At 46.2% G+C, this 24,341-nt stretch overlaps 1 long non-coding RNA gene across 1 annotated transcript in view; it reads left to right on the forward strand.

The window, feature by feature from the left end:
* Positions 1-22,849, forward strand: part of LOC137436221 (uncharacterized) — a 42,421-nt gene extending 19,572 nt beyond the window's left edge. The window contains exons 3-4 of the long non-coding RNA XR_013624949.1: positions 7,033-7,101; positions 22,796-22,849. This is a non-coding gene — a long non-coding RNA (uncharacterized LOC137436221). The remainder of the gene's footprint in view (positions 1-7,032; positions 7,102-22,795) is intronic.
* Positions 22,850-24,341: the final 1,492 nt, after the last annotated feature.

The raw sequence follows: 24,341 nt of genomic DNA on the forward strand, positions 1-24,341 counted from the left end.
GGCCATTTTGTGAAGACATCATTTACCTGCAATGTATTTATTTCACAGCTTTGTGGATAGGGTATAACTGTAGCGGCTACCGCTGGGTTTTCACAATCGCCTTGCACCTATCAAGGACGCAGAGCGATCACCATGCCGGGCTCGTCTAGGACGCCCGGGCAGGCCCGCGCTCAACTTGCCAGGCCTCGGTCGGGACGCCCGGGCATGCCCGGGCAGGCTCGCCCTCAACTTGCCAGGCTGCAGCCAGGACGCTCGGCCATGCCCCCTCTCGCCTTTCCTGGGCAAACGCTCCGGGATAATGTGTGTATATATATTGCTGCCCGATAAACGGGCTTTTCAGAGTACCTGAGTGTTTTGTTTGAATAAAGCAACTCCGATGAATTCCAGCTTTTTGTCGAGTCCATTCTTCCGATCGACGTGGGAGCCCGAGCTCCTTCATTGGTGACCTACCGACATGGACACGGCAGTGGCCCTTAAACTGCCTACCTTCTGGGAGGCTCACGTGGCGGTTTGTTTCGCACAGGCGGACTCCCTGTTCGCCCTGCGAGGCATCACGGCCGACGACACCCGCTTCCACCATGTGGTAGCAGCGCTCGGTTCAGCCACCGCGGCCCGCGCCCTGAGCCTCCTCGAGAGCCCGCCAGCCGCTGACAAATACGGCGTGATTAAAAAGCTCCTCCTCGACGCTTTCGCCCTCCCATCGGCGGAACGCGCACGGCGCCTGCTCGACCTGCCCGAGCTCGGCGACACGCGCCCTTCCGAGCAAATGGACTACATGCTTTCGCTGCTCGGCGAGCACTCTCCGGCATTCCTGTTCCGGGAGCTGTTCTTCCGTCAGCTGCTTAGCCCGGTACGCCTCGCCCTGGCAAGCACGATGATCACGGATCCCCGTGCCCTTGCCAGGGAAGCCGACAAGATCTCCGCCGACAAGATCTCCGATCTCCGCCGATCTCCGCCGCAGCGCATCGCAGCAGCGACCTGGGGCCCACCGCCATCCGACGCAACACCCATGGCGCCCGAGCACCCGGCACGGTCGACGACCGAACTGCCGACGCAATTGGCGGCCGCTACACCGAGCTGACCACCTCCAGCACGACGACCGAGGCCTCCACCTGACCAAGCATGGTGTTACTATCATGCCAGGTTCGGACAGAAGGCCCGGACATGCCGACCCCCGTGCACCTTCGGCAGGCCGGGAAACGGCCGGGCCAGCGTTCATTACCAGCCATGAGTGCCGGCCACACGGGCAACTTACTGTTCATCACGGATAAAGCGTCCGGACGGCGCTTCCTGTGCGACACCGGCGCCCAACTGAGCGTCATACCCGCCTCTGACCAGGACAGGCAGTCCGCGGTTTGCGGCCCCTCCTTGGTTGCGGCCAATGGATCGGCCATCCGCACCTTTGGCCCGCGCAACGTCACCCTCTGCTTCGGCGGCCAACGCTTTGCTTGGACGTTTGTAACCACAAACGTGCCCATGGCTCTGCCAGGCGCCGACTTCCTCTGCGCACACGGACTGCTGGTGGACGTCCAATGGCGTCGTTTAATCAACGCCGAAACCTTCAGCTCCCTGGTATGCACATTGAGCAGCTCCGCGCCGACCGAGCTGGCATGCGCCCTCCCGGCGGCGAACGAGTTTGCTCGCCTGCTCACGGAGTTCCCGGCCCTCACGCGGCCGACGTTTTCGGCCGTCGCAGTACGGCATGGGATCGAGCACCACATACCAACCACGGGCCCGCCGGTCTACGCCAGAGCCTGCTGCCTCGACCCAGCCAAGCTCGCCATGGCCAAAGCCGAGTTCGACGCTTTAGAACACCTCGGCATCGTGCGGCGCTCCGATAGCGCGTGGGCTTTGCCACTACACATCGTCCCAAAGCCAGGGGGCGGCTGGCGCCCATGTGGCGACTACCGCCACCTTAACGACGCTACCACCCCCGACAGGTATCCGATCCCTCACATCCAAGACTTCTCCGCCCGTCTGGCGGGACGGGTCATTTTTTCGAAAATTGATCTCATACGGGGATATCACCAGGTACCTGTCAGGGCGGCCGACGTCCCTAAAATGGCAGTCATCACGCCGTTCGGCTTATTCGAATTCTTACGGATGCCGTTTGGTCTCAAGAACGCGGCTCAGGCGTTCCAGCGCTTGATGGACGGCGTGCTGCGTGACCTGCCGTTCCTTTTCGTTTACCTGGACGACATCCTCGTCGCCAGCACGTCCCGGGCCGAGCACCTCCTCCACCTCCGAACACTGTTCGGGCGCCTCAGCGAGCACGGCCTCATCGTCAACCCGGCCAAATGCCACTTCGGCACGACGGCCGTTGATTTTTTGGGCCACCACATCACCAAGAACGGGGCCGTGCCGCTGCCAACCAAGGTCGAGGCCATCACCACGTTCCCGCGTCCCCGCACCATAAAGGCCCTGCAGGAATTCCTGGGAATGGTGAATTTTTATCACCGCTTCATGCCCCGCGCTGCTCAACTCATGCGGCCCCTCTACGAAGCCCTCCGGGGCAAGCCGGCCAAGCACGACATCGCCTGGTCCGCAGCAATGGATGCGGCCTTCCAAAGCTCAAAGCGGGCCCTCGCCGACGCAACACTGCTCGCTCACCCGGTGCTCAACGCTCCCATCGCCCTCACCACGGATGCCTCCGACTACGCGGTGGGTGCCATACATGAGCAATGGGTGAACGGGGTTTGGCAGCCACTCGCTTTTTTCAGCCGGCAGCTCCGGCCGAACGAGCTCAAATACAGCACGTTTGACCGTGAGCTCCTCGGTCTACACCTGGCCGTTCGCCATTTCCGCCACCTCCTGGAGGGCCGACCTTTCACGGCGTTCGTCGACCACAAGCCGTTGGTTTACGCAATGGCCAAGGTCACGGAGCCGTGGTCGGCCCGCCAACAGCGCCACCTCTCCGCCGTGTCGGAGTTTACCACGGACATCCGGCACGTCGCCGGCAAAAACAACGCCGTGGCCGACTGTCTTTCCCGGGCCAGCGCGAACGCGGTCCACCTGGGCGTGGACTTCGCGCTTATGGCGGCGGACCAAACCACCGACACCACGGTGCAAGCCCTCTGGGCGGCGGACATGGGCCTCCGCCTGGCCGACATCCCCTTCGCGGGCACTGTCCTGCTCTGCGACGTCTCCCAAGGCCAGCCTCGCCCCATCGTGCCCGTCACCTGGCAACGCCGCATCTTCGCCTCCCTCCACGGCCTTTCCCACCCGGGCCGGAAAGCTTCCCAGAAGCTGGTGTCGGCGCGATTCGTCTGGCATGGCCTTCGTCGGGACGTCCGCGATTGGACCAGCACCTGCACAGCCTGCCAACGGGCCAAGGTCCACCGACACACCCAGGCCCCGCTGGCACCTTTCACCGTGCCCGAACGACGTTTCAACCACGTCAACGTGGATCTGGTGGGCCCCCTCCCCCCGTCACGGGGGTTCACACACCTGCTCACCATGGTGGACAGGACCACCAGGTGGCCGGAGGCCGTTCCCCTCGTCTCCACCACCACCGCCGACGTGGCGCAGGCTTTCATCGCCACCTGGGTCGCCCGCTTCGGCGCACCGGCGGACATCTCGTCAGACCGCGGACCACAGTTCACCTCCGAGCTGTGGGGCACGGTCGCCCGCAACCTGGGGGTCAAGCTCCACCGTACTACGGCCTACCACCCCCAAGCAAACGGGTTGTGCGAGCGATTCCACCGCTCCATGAAGGCCGCGCTCATGGCCGGCCTTCAAGACGGCGGTTGGGCCGACCTCCGCACGGCCCCCAAGGAGGACCTCCAGGCATCCACCGCCGAGCTTGTCTACGGCCAGGCGCTACGCATCCCGGGCGAATTCGTGCCCGACGCTACCAGTCCCTGGTCCACAGCTCACCAGCGCTCGGACCTCCAGGAGGCCGCCCGACGGTTTGCCCCCGTGCCAACATCCCACCACGGTGACCCCCAGTCCTACGTCCCCCCAGCACTTCGCACAGCGGAGTATGTTTTTGTGCGTCACGACGCACATCGGGGGCCACTCCGGCCTCCGTACAACGGGCCCTTCCGGGTCCTGCGACGGGACGACAAGTCGTTCGTCATCGACATCGGCGGCAGGTCGGACCGGATTGTGGTGGACTGCCTCAAGCCGGCGCACGTGGACGTCGATCAACCACCACGGGTGGCCCTTCCGCCATGGCGAGGCCGCCCCCCGTCCACGGTGCCCCCCACTCGACCGCCCACCACCACACCGGACCCCCCCCCCCCACGACCCGCCAGGGGTCGCTTCGGCCGGGTCATCAGGACCCCCCTCAAATTGACCCTGCCGGTGCAAGTCGATTCTGGGGGGACGTGTGTAGCGGCTACCGCTGGGTTTTCACAATCGCCTTGCACCTATCAAGGACGCGGAGCGATCACCATGCCGGGCTCGTCCAGGACGCCCGGGCAGGCCCGCGCTCAACTTGCCAGGCCTCGGTCGGGACGCCCGGGCATGCCCGGGCAGGCTCGCCCTCAACTTGCCAGGCCGCAGCCAGGACGCTCGGCCACGCCCCCTCTCGCCTTTCCAGGGCAAACGCTCCGGGATAATGTGTGTATATATATTGCTGCCCGATAAACGGGCTTTTCGGAGTACCTGAGTGTTTTGTTTGAATAAAGCAACTCGGACGAATTCCAGCTTTTTGTCGCGTCCATTCTTCCGATCGACGTGGGAGCCCGAGCTCCTTCATAACCATCTCATAATGAGATAACTTGATTAAAAGAAAAACCACCTTATGCTGCATTGCCAGCCTCTGGCCTCAAGACCAAGTGACAGTGAATTAGTGCTCGTGGAAATAAAAACCTCATTGCTGTTTTCACTCGTTTCAAATGATAACGCCATTAAAATACGATACATTATCATTACCCCTTCCCGTAAAGCATTCAATCATAAACCCTTTTAATTCACAGGTATTATTGTGCAGTACTCACGATAATTGATGTACCGTACAGAGCGATTGCGCTGCCGAAGCAGTTTCTTGGCACAGGGTGACACTGGGTGGTTTGCCATTGCCTTCCCAGCGTTGTTTGTCCATGATCTATCCTGGTAAATTCCGAGTCTCAAGCGAGGAAGTAGCATTTTTTAAAATCCTTGGTATGAGTCGACTTTGAAGAATGAATCAGGCATTATGTCTGTGCGCTCCTGAGTCAGCGTCGCTGCACACCTTGGCGGGGAATGGAGGGAGGTGCGAGGCGTTTAGCAAAGGTAATGCAACTCTCAGGGCACTCTGTCTTTTTTATATGCATGGGAACGGTCAATGACATGAATGGTGAAAGGGTCATTGGAGATAAAGTTGGGGAGTTGGGCTGGAAAAGGGGAAGGAGGGTTCGCTCGGCCTGTTTGAACACACAGCTCATGATGCTCATGATGTTTTCGGGTTGTCCGTCCGTCCGTCCGTACGGGCTAAACATCGTTTTTCTCAGCAACCACATGTCCGATTGAGACAAAACTTTCAGGGTAGGAGTGACACCCATGCGGAATGCTTTTATGATAATTGTGACATCATAGGTCACGTGGTATGGCAGCCATCTTGGATTAAACACAAGTAATTTAAAAATATATTTCTCGGAAACCGCTGAATGGAAACATTTGAAACTTGGCACATTGTCAAGCACTCCCAGTGGGAAACAAAAGCATGATAATGACATCATCGGTGAAGTGGTATACCAGCCATAAATGTTTTAATCGAATGTCTTATCCTAAAAATCTGAAATTGCATGCATATGATCCATGACCCATTTGTATTGAAATATTAAATTTATGATATCTTAGGTCAGATGGTTTGGTAGCCATATTGGATTGAAGGAAAATATTAAATAATTATATCTCATAAACCACTTACCCTATCGATGCCAAACTTTACAAACGGAATCTAACACCATTGTTGCATACAGTTTGAAAATGATGACGTCGTAGGTCATGTGGTTTCGCAGCCATCTTGGATAGAAAAACGAACCTTATCCGATCAACACAAAACTTCACAAATGTGATCCTCTACCCATACATATGCAGAGTGTACATTTTTAAAGGTCATATGTCACGTGGTTTGGCAGCCATATTAGCTTGAAAGCCGATATTTTAAAAAATCCCTTCTCCCAAACCGTTTCACCGATCGATGTGAAACCTATCATGTGGTAAAAATGTGATACTTGAGAACAGTTGAAGGGGATGTAAACCAAACTTGTTTCTTTTTAGGACAGTGAACAAGGGCATCAACCCATTGTCATAGGCGTGGACTATGCAGAGGCATATTGGCGACACAGTCGCATTGCTCTAGTTTTGTATCCAGCATGCTAATGCGGGTTTGCATCATTGACAGGGTTGTGACTGTGCTGCTGATGCAGTGCCCCCTGCAGCTCACAGCAAGAACCTTTTTAATATTTGTTCAGCCTGATGGAAAATAATGCACATCCTCATCTCGAAGGACACCGTAGGATCTCTATGGTCCACAAACTAATGCTGGCAGACGAGACACCCAGTTTAACGTCTCTCCGAGGAATGGCACACACATTGATGCCTGTATGTGAAACACCAGGATGGGGGTTTATAGCTGCATCGGGATTCAAACCCAGGCTGTAGATATCTCAAAGGCGAGTACGCGGAGCTTTAGGCCATCCTGCCAGCCTCGGTATATTTTGTTGCTCTGTCTATCTCACTGTGTCTTTATCCTTCTTGTACAAATCTTCCATCCGTGTGCCTTTGATCAAGGTAGGGAATAATGGGGGACTGGGGTGGGAGAGAAGGGGAATGCAAGGCACATCCAGGGAAGGAGTTGGTGGTTGCGGTTGAATGGTTAGTATCAAAGACATTTCGCATATTGATTATGTACAGGGGATTATACCATGATCTATGATGATTCCACCATGATTTATAATTAATCCACCATGATTTATGATTAATCCACCGTGATTTATGATTAATCCACCCTTATTTAAATAAATTAAAAATCTCAGTCTTTTACATGGACCATCATTGATTGATTTGCTACAACAAATGAATGATTCTTCTCTTCTTTTGCAGATCATTGCATTTGATGAACTGAAGAAGGAGATGCAGGCTTCGCTGGAGCATGAGGAAGAGCAGATACAGGTGAGTTGTGGTCGCAGATTGAGCATCACAATAAAAATTTGCGGAATGTCTATTATTCCACAGGCGCGGTGCTTTCCCCAAATTGGATTTTCCACCCGGAGAATGAACTGCAGGTCCATTGGTGTATTGCAAATGACTTTCCATCCAAATAAATTTGCTCACAAGTTTGTACGTAATGTATCATCGCGAGTGGGACGAGCATGTTGGTGTGTAATCAATGTACAGGTACCCATAGGTCGACGATGGGAAATTCTGGAGCCCATCGTAACACATTATGCGGGAGGATCAGATGGGAGCACCAAACAGATCATAGTGTATTCACATGGATGGAGCATCAATATTTTATGAACATCACATCACGTTTCTCCAAAAATGCCATTCAAGGACAACTGTCACCCCTTCAACTCCTCATGGTGATCGTATTGTCGTGTGTCTACCCTGTAATAAAGACCTCAGAGTGACGGATGGCCGACTGGGCTTTACCTCCGAGGCGTATACCCAAACTATGGCGGATCCTTTTACACGTGCGGGGGTGGAGGGTAACAAGGCTTACCTGAACGGATGTCCCCGAACCCACGACAAATAAACAAGACAGACAACAAATTGAAAATGTAAAAATAATGGGTTTAATGAAAATAATGCCAGGGAACAAAGAATGTGTGGTAAATCTAATTCCTATATTGAGGCGCCTCCTGACGGACTCATATACAACACAAGGGGAAAATAAATGAAAGTAAAAATGTAGTGTGGTTGGTACTCAGCTCCGGTCTCAACGATGGTTTTGGTGGCGTCGCCGGTTCCGTGTCCCTGCGCGGGAAGACGCGTTGGCACAAAGTCGCGTTCACCCGCGAAGCGAACAGGCCAGAACTCCTCCCTCAGTCCTTCTCGCTCGGCTGCACCAAGCTCCGACCGTCCCGAACTTCCCAGGTGTGCACGAACTGAAGCGCTGCCCTCACGAGCCAACAACCAGAGAGAGAGAGAGAGAGACAGATGCGTCCACCTTGACCAACGCCCGGAACAGGGAGAGTGAACATGCGAATGCCTGTCACGAACCCAGCACAAGAGAGAGAGAAAATGGCGACGCTTCACCTTTTTGTTCCTGGTGCTGGAATCTTCGACGATGAGGTCACACTCTCACCAATCGTGCCGTGCCATCGCATCGCTCCTCCGTTCTTTAACCAATCGGTCTTCGGGGCGTGGCCTCACGGCCACTCTTGGCACCTATCGAGAAGATTTGAGCTGGGTGGTGTCAGTTGTAGTGTCCGGATCCGGTCAGCGATCGCTTTATTTAATTTAGGCGCTGATTGCATGGCTGGTGGTGTAAGTGCCATAAGAACAAAGGGAAAACTACAGAGGCATTTACACACAGGAAATCTACCCTTATACCCTAACTAATTAGCATAGCTCCACCCCTCGACATGGAGACGCATAACGCTTGCGCGGACATCCAGTCCTGACTTAATTACAGGAAGGTTTCTCTTCGAGACATTCGGAGCACACTATCCTATACAATCCTATCTGGGCTACGGTATTTCATTGCCTACCCCCATACACATAATAGTATGCTTGCACATCATCTATTCTGGTAATGCAGCTTCTGAGAATAGAGTCAACCTTTAAGGATAGCTTTGAAGATCCAACAACAGCAAGTGATACACATTGCTTGCAAATAAAGTGCTACACAAAAAATCCACCAGCCAGTAAAAGAGAGAACTTCCGATGCCTTTGGTAGAAATTTTAATGATCAACGTTTGGTATCAGATTGTGTCGAATTCTCAAGATATGTCCAGTGAGACTGCTCTGACTTCATGCTTGAGGTTCAGAGTGTCAGTCCATTATTGAGTTCGCAGAAAGACCATATCTGAGGTTGAGGGGCCAGGAACTAACCCATTGATCCCAAAGTGAAATCCAAATTATTGGTCCCACAATGTATAATTGTTGCCGAAGTGTGGAATTTTCCCTGCAATGTAGGATTGTTCCAGAAGTGCAGGATTGTTCTTGCAATGTAGAATTCTTCCCACAGTGTAGGATTAATTCTGCAATGTAGGGTTGTTCCTGCAATGTAGGATTGTTTCTGCAATGTAGGATTGTTCCCACAGTGTAGGATTGTTCCCACAGTGTAGGATTGTTCCCACAGTGTAGGATTGTTCCCACAGTGTAGGATTGTTCCCACAGTGTAGGATTAATTCCACAATGTAGGATTGTTCCTGCAATGTATGATTGTTTCTGCAATGTAAGATTGTTCCAGGAGTGTAGGATTGTTCCCAAAGTGTAGGATTGTCCTGCAATGCAGGATTGTTCCTGCAATGTGGGATTGTTCCTGCAATGTAGAATTGTTCCCGTAATGTAGGATTGTTCCCGTAATGTAGAATTGTTCCCGTAATGTAGGATTGTTCCCGTAATGTAGGATTGTTCCCGCAATGCAGGATTGTTCCTGCACTGTATGATTGTTCACGAAGTGTAGGATTGTTCCCGCAGTGTCCGATTGTTCCCACAATGTAGAATTGTTCCTGGAATGTAGGATTGTTCCTGCAATGTAGGATTATTCCTGCACTGTATGATTGTTCCCACATTGTAGGATTATTCCCGCAATGTAGGATTGTTCCCACAATGTAGGATTGTTGCCAAAGTGTAGGATTGTTCCCACAGTGTAGGATTTTTCCCACAGTGTAGGATTGTTCCAGGATGGAGGATTGTTCCCGCAATGTAGGATTTTCCAGGAGCGTAGGATTATTCCCGAAGTGTGGGATTGTTCCCACAATATAAGGATTGTTCCTGCAATCTAGGATTGTTCATAAAGTGTAGAATTATTCCCGCAATGTAGGATTGTTTCTGCAATGTAGGATTGTTCCCACAGTGTAGGATTGTTTCCACAGTGTAGGATTAATTCCACAATGTATGATTGTTTCTGCAATGTAAGATTGTTCTAGGAGTGTAGGATTGTTCCCAAAGTGTAGGATTTTTCCCACAGTGTAGGATTGTTCCAGGATGTAGGATTGTTCCCGCAATGTAGGATTTTCCAGGAGCGTAGGATTGTTCCCGAAGTGTGGGATTGTTCCCACAATATAAGGATTGTTCCTGCAATCTAGGATTGTTCATAACGTGTAGAATTATTCCCGCAATGTAGGATTGTTTCTGCAATGTAGGATTGTTCCCACAGTGTAGGATTGTTCCCACAGTGAAGGATTGTTCCCACAGTGTAGGATTGTTCCCACAGTGTAGGATTAATTCCACAATGTATGATTGTTTCTGCAATGTAAGATTGTTCCAGGAGTGTAGGATTGTTCCCAAAGTGTAGGATTGTCCTGCAATGCAGGATTGTTCCTGCAATGTGGGATTGTTCCTGCAATGTAAAATTGTTCCCGTAATGTAGGATTGTTCCCGTAATGTAGGATTGTTCCCGTAATGTAGGATTGTTCCCGTAATGTAGGATTGTTCCCGCAATGTAGGATTGTTCACGAAGTGTAGGATTGTTCCCGCAGTGTCGGATTGTTCCCACAATGTAGAATTGTTCCTGGAATGTAGGATTGTTCCTGCAATGTAGGATTGTTCCTGCACTGTATGATTGTTCCCACATTGTAGGATTATTCCCGCAATGTAGGATTGTTCCCACAATGTAGGATTGTTGCCAAAGTGTAGGATTGTTCCCACAGTGTAGGATTTTTCCCACAGTGTAGGATTGTTCCAGGAGTGTAGGATTGTTCCCGCAATGTAGGATTTTCAAGGAGCGTAGGATTGTTCCCGAAGTGTGGGATTGTTCCCACAATATAAGGATTGTTCCTGCAATCTAGGATTGTTCATAAAGTGTAGAATTACTCCCGCAATGTAGGATTTTTCCCAAAGTGTAGGATTGTTCCCGCAATGGAGGATTGTTCCCAAAGTGTAGGATTGTTCCCGCAATGTAGGATTGTTGCCAAAGTGTAGGATTGTTCCCACAGTGTAGGATTTTTCCCACAGTGTAGGATTGTTCCAGGGGTGTAGGATTGTTCCCGCAATGTAGGATTGTCCAGCAGCGTAGGATTGTTCCCAAAGTGTAGGATTGTTCCCACAATGTAGGATTGTTCCTGCAATCTAGGATTGTTCATAATGTGTAGAATTACTCCAGCAATGTATGATTGTCTCCAAAGTGTAGGATTGTTGCCGAAGTGTAGGATTGTTCCCGCAATGTAGGATTTTCCAGGAGCGTAGGATTGTTCCCGAAGTGTAGGATTGTTCCCACAATGTAAGATTGTTCTTGCAATCTAGGATTGTTCATAAAGTGTAGAATTACTCCCGCAATGTAGGATTTTCCCCAAAGTGTAGGATTGTTCCCGCAATGTCGGATTGTTCCCAAAGTGTAGGATTGTTCCCGCAATGTAGGATTGTTCCCGAAGTGTAGGATTGTTCCCGCAATGTAGGATCACCATTGACACATGGATTTGCAAAAAGTTTATAATCAACACGAGATCGTGCCAATGATTTGCCAAACTATGGTAACACTTTTTCACACCAACGCTGTGCCCTATCCAAGTATTCTGGTTTTCCATGCCAAGTATCATCATTGTTTATCCAAGTACATCAATTCTTTATTACTTGCAAAATCGAAGAAAAATCGAAGAAAAATCAAAGATTTTTCAAGTATATTAGTCGATTCCGTTTGTTATTCTCTCTGTCTGTTTGTCACCAGCCTACAGGTCACAAATCTAAACCGATCGTCACGAAACTTCACTAAGGTGTAGAAGTGGTCACATTTCAGAAGCCTGTTGATTTTGAGGTCAAAGGTCATCTGGAGGTCAAATTTCTAAAATCGCCATTTTAATCCGATTGACTTGAAAATTGAACAGCATTTGTATATTGAGTCACTGAATAGGAAAACTAACTTTTGTTGAGGTCAAAATGTCAAAGGTCAACTCAAGGTCAAACTTCCAAAATAATCTTTTTTCATCTGAAAAATCGTCACATTTCATCCTATTGAAATGATTGATCATTTTGATTGATTGATCATGATTGATTGAAATGATTGATTGATCATGATTGATCTAGATCGTCAATTTTAATCTTGATGAAATGGACAATTCACACGAACTTGAATTGACTACACAATGGAAGGCTCAATAAACCTTCCTGAACATTTTTATCATTGTGACCTGGAGCAGTGTAAAAATGACTAGAAGAGTATCTCTGCAGTCAGAGGAATGTTTTTGCATAATCAAAAAAGTATGGGAGAGACGAAGTTTGCATGGATGGAGCCTACAGTGAGGAAAGGATTAAAAACCAGCCCCCCTCCCCCCACTATATTTGTGTATGTAATAAATAGATGGCATCAAAGACCATGTGGCACATTTAATTATTTACGCTGTAAGTAAAATGTCTCTATTTGCTCATATATCATGTGACAATAATTTCATTTGGATGTTGAAAGTCATTATTTATATTTATTGGATTGAGACGTTTGCTCGGTTCGTGCTGTTTATTGGGTTGTGGGAATTGGTTAATTCGTGTGATTTTGCACTGGGCAGTTTGTGGTTCAGTCTTAGCGTCTCATTGATATTCAGCAAGATCAGGTACATTGGATCATGAGTGCATCGAGGTTATGTGGGCGCCATTTTAAATCAGAGTGAGATGGGAATGTCAGAGTGAGTAGGAATACCAATTCCCCTCCGAGCTGTCTAGCCAGGGTTCCCATCCCAAATGCAGCTATAAATCCCCCGTCCTAGTGTTGCATTGATAATAGAATCAATGTTCCTGACATTGATTCGAAGCTGATTTTCCAATTATGTAGTTGATCAGATTCAGTAATTGAACCAAACAATCGGGAATATTAGACTATCATATTTTGCCCAGTAAGACGCTTGTGCAAAAAGTTTAGCAATGTCTAAAAAAGTAAGATTATTTAATTAAATAATTTAAATATAATAGTGTTACGGATTCGTCACTTCCGTTGTTGTGGTTTTCATCCACTGTAAACATTTTTGATTCCATGTACTATTATTGTTGTTGTTTAAGGGAGGTAGAGATTACTATTTGCAAAAGGTAAAAAAGTTAATGTTTTAAATGAAACCGGAACCGGACGACGACGAAGAGGAAGAAGAGGAAGAGAAAGCGGGGCGAGTGAGTCAGAGAAGAAGCCGAGCTGCTTCGAGGTCTGGAGCGAACGATTGGCGAACGAGAGTCACGAGTGAACTTTGGGTTTCTCAGGAAAGGGATTCCTGCGACAGAGTTGTTATCGCTGTGATAGATCAACCTGCGTGTCACGTTTTGCGGTTGATTCCGAGGAGAATCATCGTAGTGCCGTTACGCCTCGAGAACGGGCCGTCGGCCATTTTGACTCGCGCGCTTTGCGCTTCGCTCAAGGTGTTTCACTTCGCTTCAAACCATTTTCACCGCATTCAGACGTTAATCTGGTGTGTGTGTGTGCAACGTAGCTTTTGAGTTGGAAATCTGCGGTTCGCCGAGTGGGAGCCGTGGAACGTCCATACCCGAGGGTGTGATTTCCCAGTCGCCTTGAGGGCACCTTTACGCAGCTTTGGCAGCGGGACTGGGACTGTCATCCGAACGGGATTCTGGTCTCGATACAACATCGTACGGACGATCACTGGAGTGGATCGACTTTGGCTTGATGCCGGAATACGACTTTGGCTTGATGCCGGAATATGACTTTGGCTTGATGCGGGAATAGAGACATTGGGAATGTTCTTCTTTTCGCTCACTTGGAGCACAGTGAGTTATATTGTACGAACCTGATGGTACCATCATAGGAAATATATATTGGTTGTACAATTGATTACTATTATTTTTGTGTTGTTATTCTTGTGTGACCTTAATACAATATTTGTTTGTTGGTAACAATTGGTGTGGTTTCACCATTGTTCTTTGACACAGAATAACACATCTTTCTGCCGTGACTCCTCTCGGGGCTCGGACGTGACCCCGCTCGGTGACAACGTGACCAAGGGGTTTGGGGAGGAGCACGTAACAGAAATTGGGGGCTCGTCTTTGCTGATTAAATTCCCTAACACTCGTCCGGGATAGAATTCCCTAACATTCCCAAAATTCCCAAATTTGGAATTTTTCTAACATTCCCAAATTTTTCAAAAAAAATAAAAAAAATTGAAATTTTTGTGTGAAGGTTAACAGGTGCTAACTAATAGTCACCATGGTGTTTGATACAGAAAAGTTTGCGGCGTCCCCTAATGAGGCACAGTTCCAAGCGTTAAAAAGATCGGAACTCTTGATATTGGGCAAACATTTCAACTTGGAGGTCCGAGTTAATATGAAGAAAGCAGAGATGCAGACATTGGTGGTAGAATCTCTGGTGGGACAAGGAACATGGAAAGAGGTAGCCTTGGATTGGTTACCCGAGGAAAAAGAAAATGTGGAGCTCCGGAAAATGGAGATGCAACTGCAGAGCCAGGGAAGGTTAAAAGCAGAGGAAAGGAGAGCTGAAAAAGAACTCTAGGAAAGAAGAGCAGAGGAAAGAGCAGAGGAAAGGAGAGCTGAAAGGGAGTTAAAGGAACGTGACATGGAGTATCAGAAGGAACTTAAACTCAAGGAGCTGGAATTAATGGGAGAACGGAGAGAAGTAGTATCCATGCCGGCTAGTTCGACAACTAGTCAGAACACTTGGGATGTTGGTAGGCATGTGAGGCTGGTTCCACCCTTCAATGAAAAGGAGGTAGCCACGTTTTTTTTACACTTTGAGAAAGTGGCTCAAATGCTAAAATGGCCTGTGGGGTCCTGGACGATGTTAGTGCAAAGTGTTCTGGTGGGTAAAGCTCAAGATATCTATTCGGCTTTACCGATTGACCAATGTGCAGATTATGAGATAGTGAAGAAAGCCATTCTCAAAGCCTATGAATTGGTCCCGGAAGCTTACCGGCAAAAATTCAGGAATGCCAGGAAGAGGGAGAGTGAGACCCATGTGGAGTTTGCCAGAATGAAGGAAACCATGTTTGAGCGGTGGTGTGACTCGAAGGGGATTGGGAAAGACTTCAACCTGTTGCGACAATTGATCTTGGTGGAGGAGTTCAAACAGTGTGTCCACGCGGACATTAAAGTACATCTGGATGAAAAGAAAGTACCAGCATTGTATGAGGCAGCGACCGTGGCAGATGACTATGCCTTGACACACAGGATGGGGTTCCACAAACCTAACTTCCCGCCTAGAGTTAGCCAGGGGAGTTATGGTAAATCAGGGGCGGAGAACAAATATTCATGGAGGCGGCCTAGAGATGACTATGGGGACAAATCTGATACCGCGATTTTTAGGGATCAGAAGACTACAGTTCCAAGACAGACTTATCTTCCGGGGGGCCCGAGGCAGACCACGAGTTTTTCCTCCGGGCCTACTCGTGCTTTTTGCAAGAAACCTGGGCATTTGATGTCCCAATGTTATGCCCTGAAAAGGAAAAATCAGGAGCGGAGTCAAACTAGTGCAACTCCGAATGCATTGGCAAATGCGAGAAATCGTCCTTGGAGGACAGTGCCTTGTGAAGGTTCCCATGCCAAAGTTACGGCATCACAGAACGACCTTGTTCAAGAGGGTTACAAACCTTTTATTTCAGAGGGATTTGTGTCACTGGATGGAGACTTAACGAACCAGAGACCTGTTAGGGTATTGAGGGACACAGGAGGACATCAATCTTTGATGCTTGAGGGCATTTTTCCATTGTCAGAGAAGACGGCAACTGGTGTTAGTGTTCTTTTACAGGGGGTTGGTGGCTGTGTTAAAGCTCCACTTCATGTCATCCATTTGAAGTCTGATTTGGTGTCAGGACCGGTCACCGTAGGTTTACAAGCCACTCTTCCTGTCGAGGGAATCTCTTTTGTGATCGGGAATGATTTGGCCGGTGGTCGAGTTTCTGGTAACCCGATGTTTGTTGAAAAGCCTTGTATGGAAACTAGCACCGCACAGTTAGAGCAGGAGATTCCGGGTATCTTTCCATCCTGTGCCGCGACTCGTGCTATGGGTAAGAAGAGCTCTGAAGAGAAGGAGAAGGTACTGACGTCACGCTTTGCACAGTCACTTCTTGTCGAGTACCCTGAAACTAAGTGTCAGGCTGTCAGCACACACAAGTCAGGGATGGAGGCAATGTTGGCAAGCTCTTTGTAGGTGGACTGAACTTTGACACAAGTGAAGATGTTCTGGACTCTATCTTTGGCAAATATGGACCACTCTTGGAAGTGCTGCTGATAAAAGACAGGGAGACGCAAAAGTCGAGAGGGTTTGGCTTTGTCACGTTTGAAAACACAAAGGACGCCAAAGATGCAGAAAAGGATTTGAATGGCAAGGATTTGGATGGTCGGACCATAACAGTAGAGAAGGCAGGCCATGAGCGTCGAGGGGGCTACAGAGGAGGAAAACGTGGAGGTAGTTTCAGGGGTGGCTATGGCTCCCGGGGTGGGAGTAGTAGTTTTGGTGGCGGCCGCAGTCGTGATTACTACGGAGGCTCCCAGCAGCAGCAGCGCAGTTTTGGCAACTCTCGACGGGATGACTATTACGGTGGTAGCCGAGATGGGGACCGCTACTCACGTGACTGCAGCACCGGACTTTACAATCGTGATTATGATTTTTATGATCAAAAGAAGAGTTGGAAGCACTGAGTGCTCAGGAGCAGCCGAGCCAAGATTCCTACACGGTTTAACCTGTGAACTCCACGTCCCTAAATGCTTCCATGCAGTGAATACTTCCAGGCCTCACCACCCAACCACCATGAAACCTGGCTCTCAGCTCGGCCACCTTCAAAAACTGCTTTCGATTTGCTTTGCTTTGGATTTTTGATCACAACTCCTTAACCTTCATTCAAAAAATGAAAAATAAAAATCAGAGGTTGATGAGATGGAGTTTGGCTTTGCAGGAGTTCAACTTGGAAATTGAGCATGTAAAGGGCAGGGACAATGTCGTTGCTGATGCTTTGTCCAGAGTGAACTAACTTAGGAAATTTCTGTAGGTTGTTTGGAAGTTTTGTTGTTTTACTTTGGGGAATATGAATTATTGTTGCTCACGTGAATTGATAATTTGGGTGTGAGTTTTACTTTTGTGTGTTGAAAGAGTTTTTGCCTGCAAAGAAAGTTTTCACTATGTTCAAACTTTCTTTCTTGAGGGGGGGGGGGGGGGGGGGGAAGTGTTACAGATTCGTCACTTCCGTTGTTGTGGTTTTCATCCACTGTAAATATTTTTGATTCCATGTACTATTATTGTTGTCGTTTGAGGGAGATAGAGATTACTATTTGCAAAAGGTAAAAAAGTTAATGTTTTAAATGAAACCGGAACCGGATGATGACGAAGAGGAAGAAGAGGAAGAGAAGGCGGAGCGAGTGAGTTGGAGAAGAAGCCTAGCTGCTTCGAGGTCTGGAGCGAACGATTGGCGAACGAGAGTCACGAGTGAACTTTGGGTTTCCCAGGAAAGGGATTCATGCGACAGAGTTGTTATCGCTGTGACAGATCAACCTGCGTGTCAGGTTTTGCGGTTGATTCCGAGGAGAATCATCGTAGTGCCGTTACGCCTCGAGAACGGGCCGTCGGCCATTTTGACTCGCGCGATTTGCGCTTCGCTCAAGGTTTTTCACTTTTCTTCAAACCATTTTCACCGCATTCAGACGTTAATCAGGTATGTGTGTGTGCAACGTAGCTTTTGAGTTGGAAATCTGTGGTTCGCCGAGTGGGAGCCGTGGAACGTCCATACCCGAGGGTGTGATTTCCCAGTCGCCTTCAGGGCGCCTTGACGCAGCTTTGGCAGCGGGACTGTGACTGTCATCCGAACGGGATTCTGGTCTCGATATGACATCGTACGGACGATCACTGGAGTGGATCGATTTTGGCTTGATGCCGGAATACGACTTTGGCATGATGCCGGAATACGACTTTGGCTTGATGCCGGAATACGACTTTGGCTTGATGCGGGAATAGAGACATTGGGAATGTTCTTCTTTTCGCTCACTTGGAGCACAGTGAGTTATATTCTACGAACCTGATGGTACCATCATAGGAAATATATATTGGTTGTACAATTGATTACTATTGTTTTTGTGTTGTTATTCTTGTGTGACCTTAATACAATATTTGTTTGTTGGTAACAATTGGTGTGGTTTCACCATTGATCTTTGACACAGAATAACACATCTTTCTGCCGTGACTCCTCTCGGGGCTCGGAGGTACACCGTGACCAGGGGGTTTGGGGAGGAGCACGTAACAATAGTCAATCACTGACATTAACAACACTCCTCTTTTAATCCAAATTATTACAGTATTTTTAACCTTTTCGCATGGGGGTTTAGTCTTGCATGTCCCCGAAGGGATGGAAGAAGATATTGAAATGTGTGATTTACCATGACTTATGATGATTCCACCATGATTTATGATCATTCCACCATGAATTATGATCATTCTACCATGAATTATAATTTTTCTACCATGATTTATGATGATTCCACCATGATTTATGATGAATCCACCATGATTTATGATAAATCCGCCATGATTTATGATGATTCCACCATGATATATGATGATTCCACCATGATTTATGATGATTCCACCATGGTTTATGTTTATTCCGCCATGATTTATGATGATTCCACCATGACATATGATGATGCCACCATGATTTATGATTATTCCGCCATGATTTATGATTATTCCACCATGATTTATGATTATTCCGCCACGATTTATGATGATTCCACCACGATTTATGATTATTCCGCCATGATTTATGATGATTCCACCATGATTTATGATTTTTGCGCCATTATTTATGATGATTCCACCATGATTTATGATTATTCCGCAATGATTTATGATGGTTCCACCATGATTTATGATGGTTCCACTGTGATTTATGATTCCACCATGATATATGATGAATCCACCATGACTTATGATTCCATCATGATTTATGATGAATCCACCATGATTTATGATTCCACCATGATTTATGATTCTACCTTGATTTATGATGAATCCACCATGATTTATGATGATTCCACCATGATTTATGATTCTACCTTGATTTATGATGAATCCACCATGATTTATGATGATTCCACCATGATTTATGATGAATCCACCATGATTTATGATGATTCCACCATGATTTATGATGAATCTACCATGAGTTATGATGAATCCACCATGATTTATGATTATCCCACCATGCTTTATGATGATTCCACCATGATTTATGATGATTCCACCATGATTTATGATTCCACCATGATTTATGATGATTCCACCATGATTTATGATGAATCCACCATGATTTATGATGATTCCACCATGATTTATGATGAATCCACCATGATTTACAATGAATCCACCATGATTTATGATGATTCCACCATGATTTATGATGATTCCACCATGATTTATGATGATTCCACCATGATTTATGATGATTCCACCATGATTTATGATTATTCCGCCATGATTTATGATGATTCCACCATGAGTTATGATGATTCCACCATGATTTATGATTATTCCGCCGTGATTTATGGATTCCACCATGATTTAGGATGATTCCACCATGATATATGATGATTCCACCATGATTTATGATTCCACCATGATTTATGATTCCACCATGATATATATGATGAATCCACCATGATTTATGATGATTCCACCATGATTTATGATTATTCCGCCATGATTTATGATGATTCCACAATGATTTTTGATGATTCCACCATGATATATGATGATTCCACCATGATATATGATTATTCCACCATGATTTATGATGATTCCACCATGATTTATGATGATTCCACCATGATATATATGATGAATGTACCACGATTTACAATGAATCCACCATGCTTTATGATTCCACAATAATTTATGATGATTCCACCATGATTTATGATTATTCCGCCATGATTTATGATTATTCTGCCATGGTTTATGATGGTTCCACCATGATTTATGATGATTCCACCATGATTTATGATGATTCCACCATGATATATGATGATTCCACCATGATTTATGATGATTCCACCATGATATATGATGATTCCACCATGATTCCACCATGATATATGATGATTCCACCATGATTTATGATGATTCCACCATGATGTATGATTATTCCGCCATGATTTATGATGATTCCACCATGAGTTATGATGATTCCACCATGATTTATGATTATTCCGCCATGATTTATGGATTCCACCATGATTTAGGATGATTCCACCATGATATATGATGATTCCACCATGATTTATGATTCCACCATGATTTATGATTCAACCATGATATATATGATGAATCCACAATGATTTATGATGATTCCACCATGATTTATGATTATTCCGCCATGATTTATGATGATTCCACAATGATTTTTGATGATTCCACCATGATATATGATGATTCCACCATGATATATGATTATTCCACCATGATTTATGATGATTCCACCATGATTTATGATGATTCCACCATGATATATATGATGAATATACCACGATTTACAATGAATCCACCATGCTTTATGATTCCACCATAATTTATGATGATTCCACCATGATTTATGATTATTCCGCCATGATTTATGATTATTCCACCATGGTTTATGATGGTTCCACCATGATTTATGATGATTCCACCATGATTTATGATGATTCCACCATGATTTATGATGATTCCACCATGATATATGATGATTCCACCATGATTTATGATGATTCCACCATGATTTATGATGATTCCACCATGATTTATGATGATTCCACCATAATATATGATGATTCCACCATGATTATAATGATTCCACCATGATATATATGATGAATCTACCACGATTTACAATGAATCCACCATGCTTTATGATGATTCCACCATAATTTATGATGATTCCACCATGATTTATGATTATTCCGCCATGATTTATGATTATTCCGCCATGGTTTATGATGATTCCACCATGATTTATGATGATTCCACCATGATGTATGATGATTCCACCATGATGTATGATGATTCCACCATGATATATGATGATTCCACCATGATTTATGATGATTCCACCATGATTTATGATGATTCCACCATGATTTATGATGATTCAACCATGATATATGATGATTCCACCATGATTTATAATTCCACCATGATATCTGATGATTCCACCATGATATATGATGATTCCACCATGATTTATGATGATTCCACCATGATATATATGATGAATCTACCACGATGTACAATGAATCCACCATGCTTTATGATGATTGCACCATGATTTATGATGATTCCACCATGATTTATGATTATTCCGCCATGATTTATGATTATTCCGCCATGATTTATGATGATTCCACCATGATTTATGATGATTCCACCATGATTTATGATGATTCACCATGATATATGATGATTCCACCATGAGTTATGATTCCACCATGATTTATGATGATTCCACCATGATATATATGATGATTCCACCATGATATATGATGATTCCACCATGATTTATGATTCCACCATGATATCTGATGATTCCACCATGATATCTGATGATTCCACCATGATATATGATGATTCCACCATGATTTACAATGAATCCACCATGATTTATGATGAATCCACCATGATTTATGATGATTCCACCATGATTTATGATGATTCTACCACCGCTGTCAGTAAAGACCTAAACAGCGAAGGTGGTAATTATTCCACTGATCTGTTACTCGTTGATAACATCTATACTTTCTTACGTCCATTTGATATCTGGGTTTAAGTTATTTACACCAACTAGTAATACCCGCTCCCTACATGAGCGAGACATGGTGTCTGTACCTCCATCCCTTCGGCAGGGATCAGTGGTTATGCCTGCAGTATATATTTTCGGTACAGCATTCCACCTGTACAGGTGAAAATTGCAAGTCGTCTCCCCAGATTGGCCTAGCCGTGTCTTTACCTCTACCACTGAAGGTGGCCGAAAGTTATGTTTTCACCAATATTTATTTGTCTGTGAGCAGGATATCTGGAGTTATGGACGGATTCGGTCGAATCTGGGTGGACATGTTGGGTATGTGACGAGGACGAATTGATTCGATTTTGGTCAAGATCCAGATACAGATGTGGATACCAGAATTTGTTAAACGATTCTTCACCATTGAGAGACAGCACAATATCTCAAAAAGTTATGGACGGATTCGGACAAAAAAGTGGTGGATGACTTGGTTTGGTGATGAGAACGAGCTGATTTGAAAGTTCAGGTCCGAATCCAGATCCGGCCTATCAGTGGGATAGAAAACGTAAACTGTTCAGCCTGGTCTCCTGGCCGGTCTAGTTTTCTTTGATTTTCAGATGTACACACTCACAGAGAATTGCTTCATTTATATAGTAGGCCTCTTGTGGTGTTTGTGTTGGCTTGGAAGAATGTTGTTGCCTCCATTGCTTCATGACCCTTCAACAGGTCCAAGATTTCTATCATGTCCCCTCTTTACCTTCTACATTCCAACGTGCTTCGCCTCGGCCCTGAAAGTTTCGACTCCTAAGTGTTTGTTCTCCTTCCCCTTCTATTCACCAGTTTGGTCACACACCTCTGTACACCTTCCGAAAGATCTACATCTAGTTCTAGATTAGGCTTCCGTGCTCAAGAACAGTAGTCCGAATGCGGCCAATCTGTCCACATAATAAATCTGTACAATCTGGAACACTAACTTTAATCTGTGCTCTGACGCCATCTTGTTTTTCCAGTGTCACATACAGCAAGTGCTGAAGGTGGAGCGGATTTGCTGCATGTTGCGAAAGGCAAGTCACGATTGTCGTCGCTCCAAATATGAATAGTTTGAAGTGGGAATAGTGGTGCGGCCTGGCAGGGATGTGTACATTTGGGCCTTTGGGGTTAAACGAATATCCGTCTGAACAGAAACGTCTTGTTGTTTCAACAATTGTTTTGGGAATTTTGATCTTCTTCTCTCCATCTTCCTAAGATGGAAGGTGAGAAGACATTGCAACAGATTGTAACTCACAAATACCTGACTGAAGGATGAACAATCTGATAAATTTGTTTTGGAAATTGACGTCGTCAAAGCAAGGGAAACGTTTTCATTTGGCGAGAGAGAAAGTGACATCAGGAGAGTTTTTGGGAAGGTTGGGGTTAGGCCTGAAGGACTTCCTCAACAACTTGCTTAGAGACTCCTCGACGGGTCTTCAGTCGGTCATAGACTAGTGTGAGGCACTTTGGAGGGACCTTGATAGATGCTGAATGAGTTAGACATATTGGCGGGTTTAAGGTGTCTGGCCTAAGTTATCCGACAGGATGTCCCACGCAATGACGAAGGTTTTCTTTTCTTTTGCAGGTTTGTAATGTGTCAACATTTCGTTTTCTCACCAAAAAGAGTCTATTATGCTGTCGGTGCTCGTCTTGTCTGCCTGCGTGTCGCTTGTCGACGTTTTGAAATGATTGTAACTGCGGCCTACATTCCCAATTTGTTTTGTGTCTTGGCCAATGTCTGAGGCCTACTTGTTGACTGTACTGTACGAATCGAGTTATTGTTTGAAATCGTTACACATGACCATGCTCTGCCTTCTTTAACTGATTGTCCATTATCTCGGCAGCAAAAGGTGTCTGTTGAAAATGTACGGAAATAGATTGTTCTCCAGCTTCCGATGATGGAGCGACCATTTTACAGACGGATTCATTTGCTTGTGAACGATTTTGAGATTAGTCATTGTTACTTGGAACGAACAACACGTATTCTGCCATTGGGGTTTCATATGCTTTGTTGTGTGGGTGTGTGTTTGTGTGTGTGTTTTTTTTGTGTGTGTGTGTGTTTTGTTTGTGTGTATATGTGTATGTGTGTTTGTGTGGGTGTATGTGTTTGTGTGTGTGTGTTTGTGTGTGTATGTGTGTGTTTGTTTATGTTTGTGTGTGTGTTTGTTTGTGTATGTGTTTGTTTGTCTGTGTGTGTTTGTTTGTGTGTATATGTGTATGTGTGTTTGTGTGGGTGTATGTGTTTGTGTGTGTGTGTTTGTGTGTGTATGTGTGTGTTTGTTTATGTTTGTGTGTGTGTGTGTTTGTCTGTTTGTGTGTGTATGTGTGTGTTTGTTTATGTTTGTGTGTGTGTGTGTGTTTGTCTGTTTGTGTGTGTTTGTTTGTGTGTATATGTGTATGTGTGTGTTTGTTTATGTTTGTGTGTGTTTGTCTTTGTGTGTGTGTTTGTTTGTGTATGTGTGTGTGTGTGTTTGTTTGTTTATGTTTGTGTGTGTGTTTGTTTGTGTATGTGTTTGTTTGTGTATA

This window comes from Myxine glutinosa, chromosome 11 (assembly GCF_964187855.1).
Source record: "Myxine glutinosa chromosome 11, kmMyxGlut1.1, whole genome shotgun sequence".
Classification (NCBI taxonomy): Eukaryota; Metazoa; Chordata; class Myxini; order Myxiniformes; family Myxinidae; genus Myxine; species Myxine glutinosa.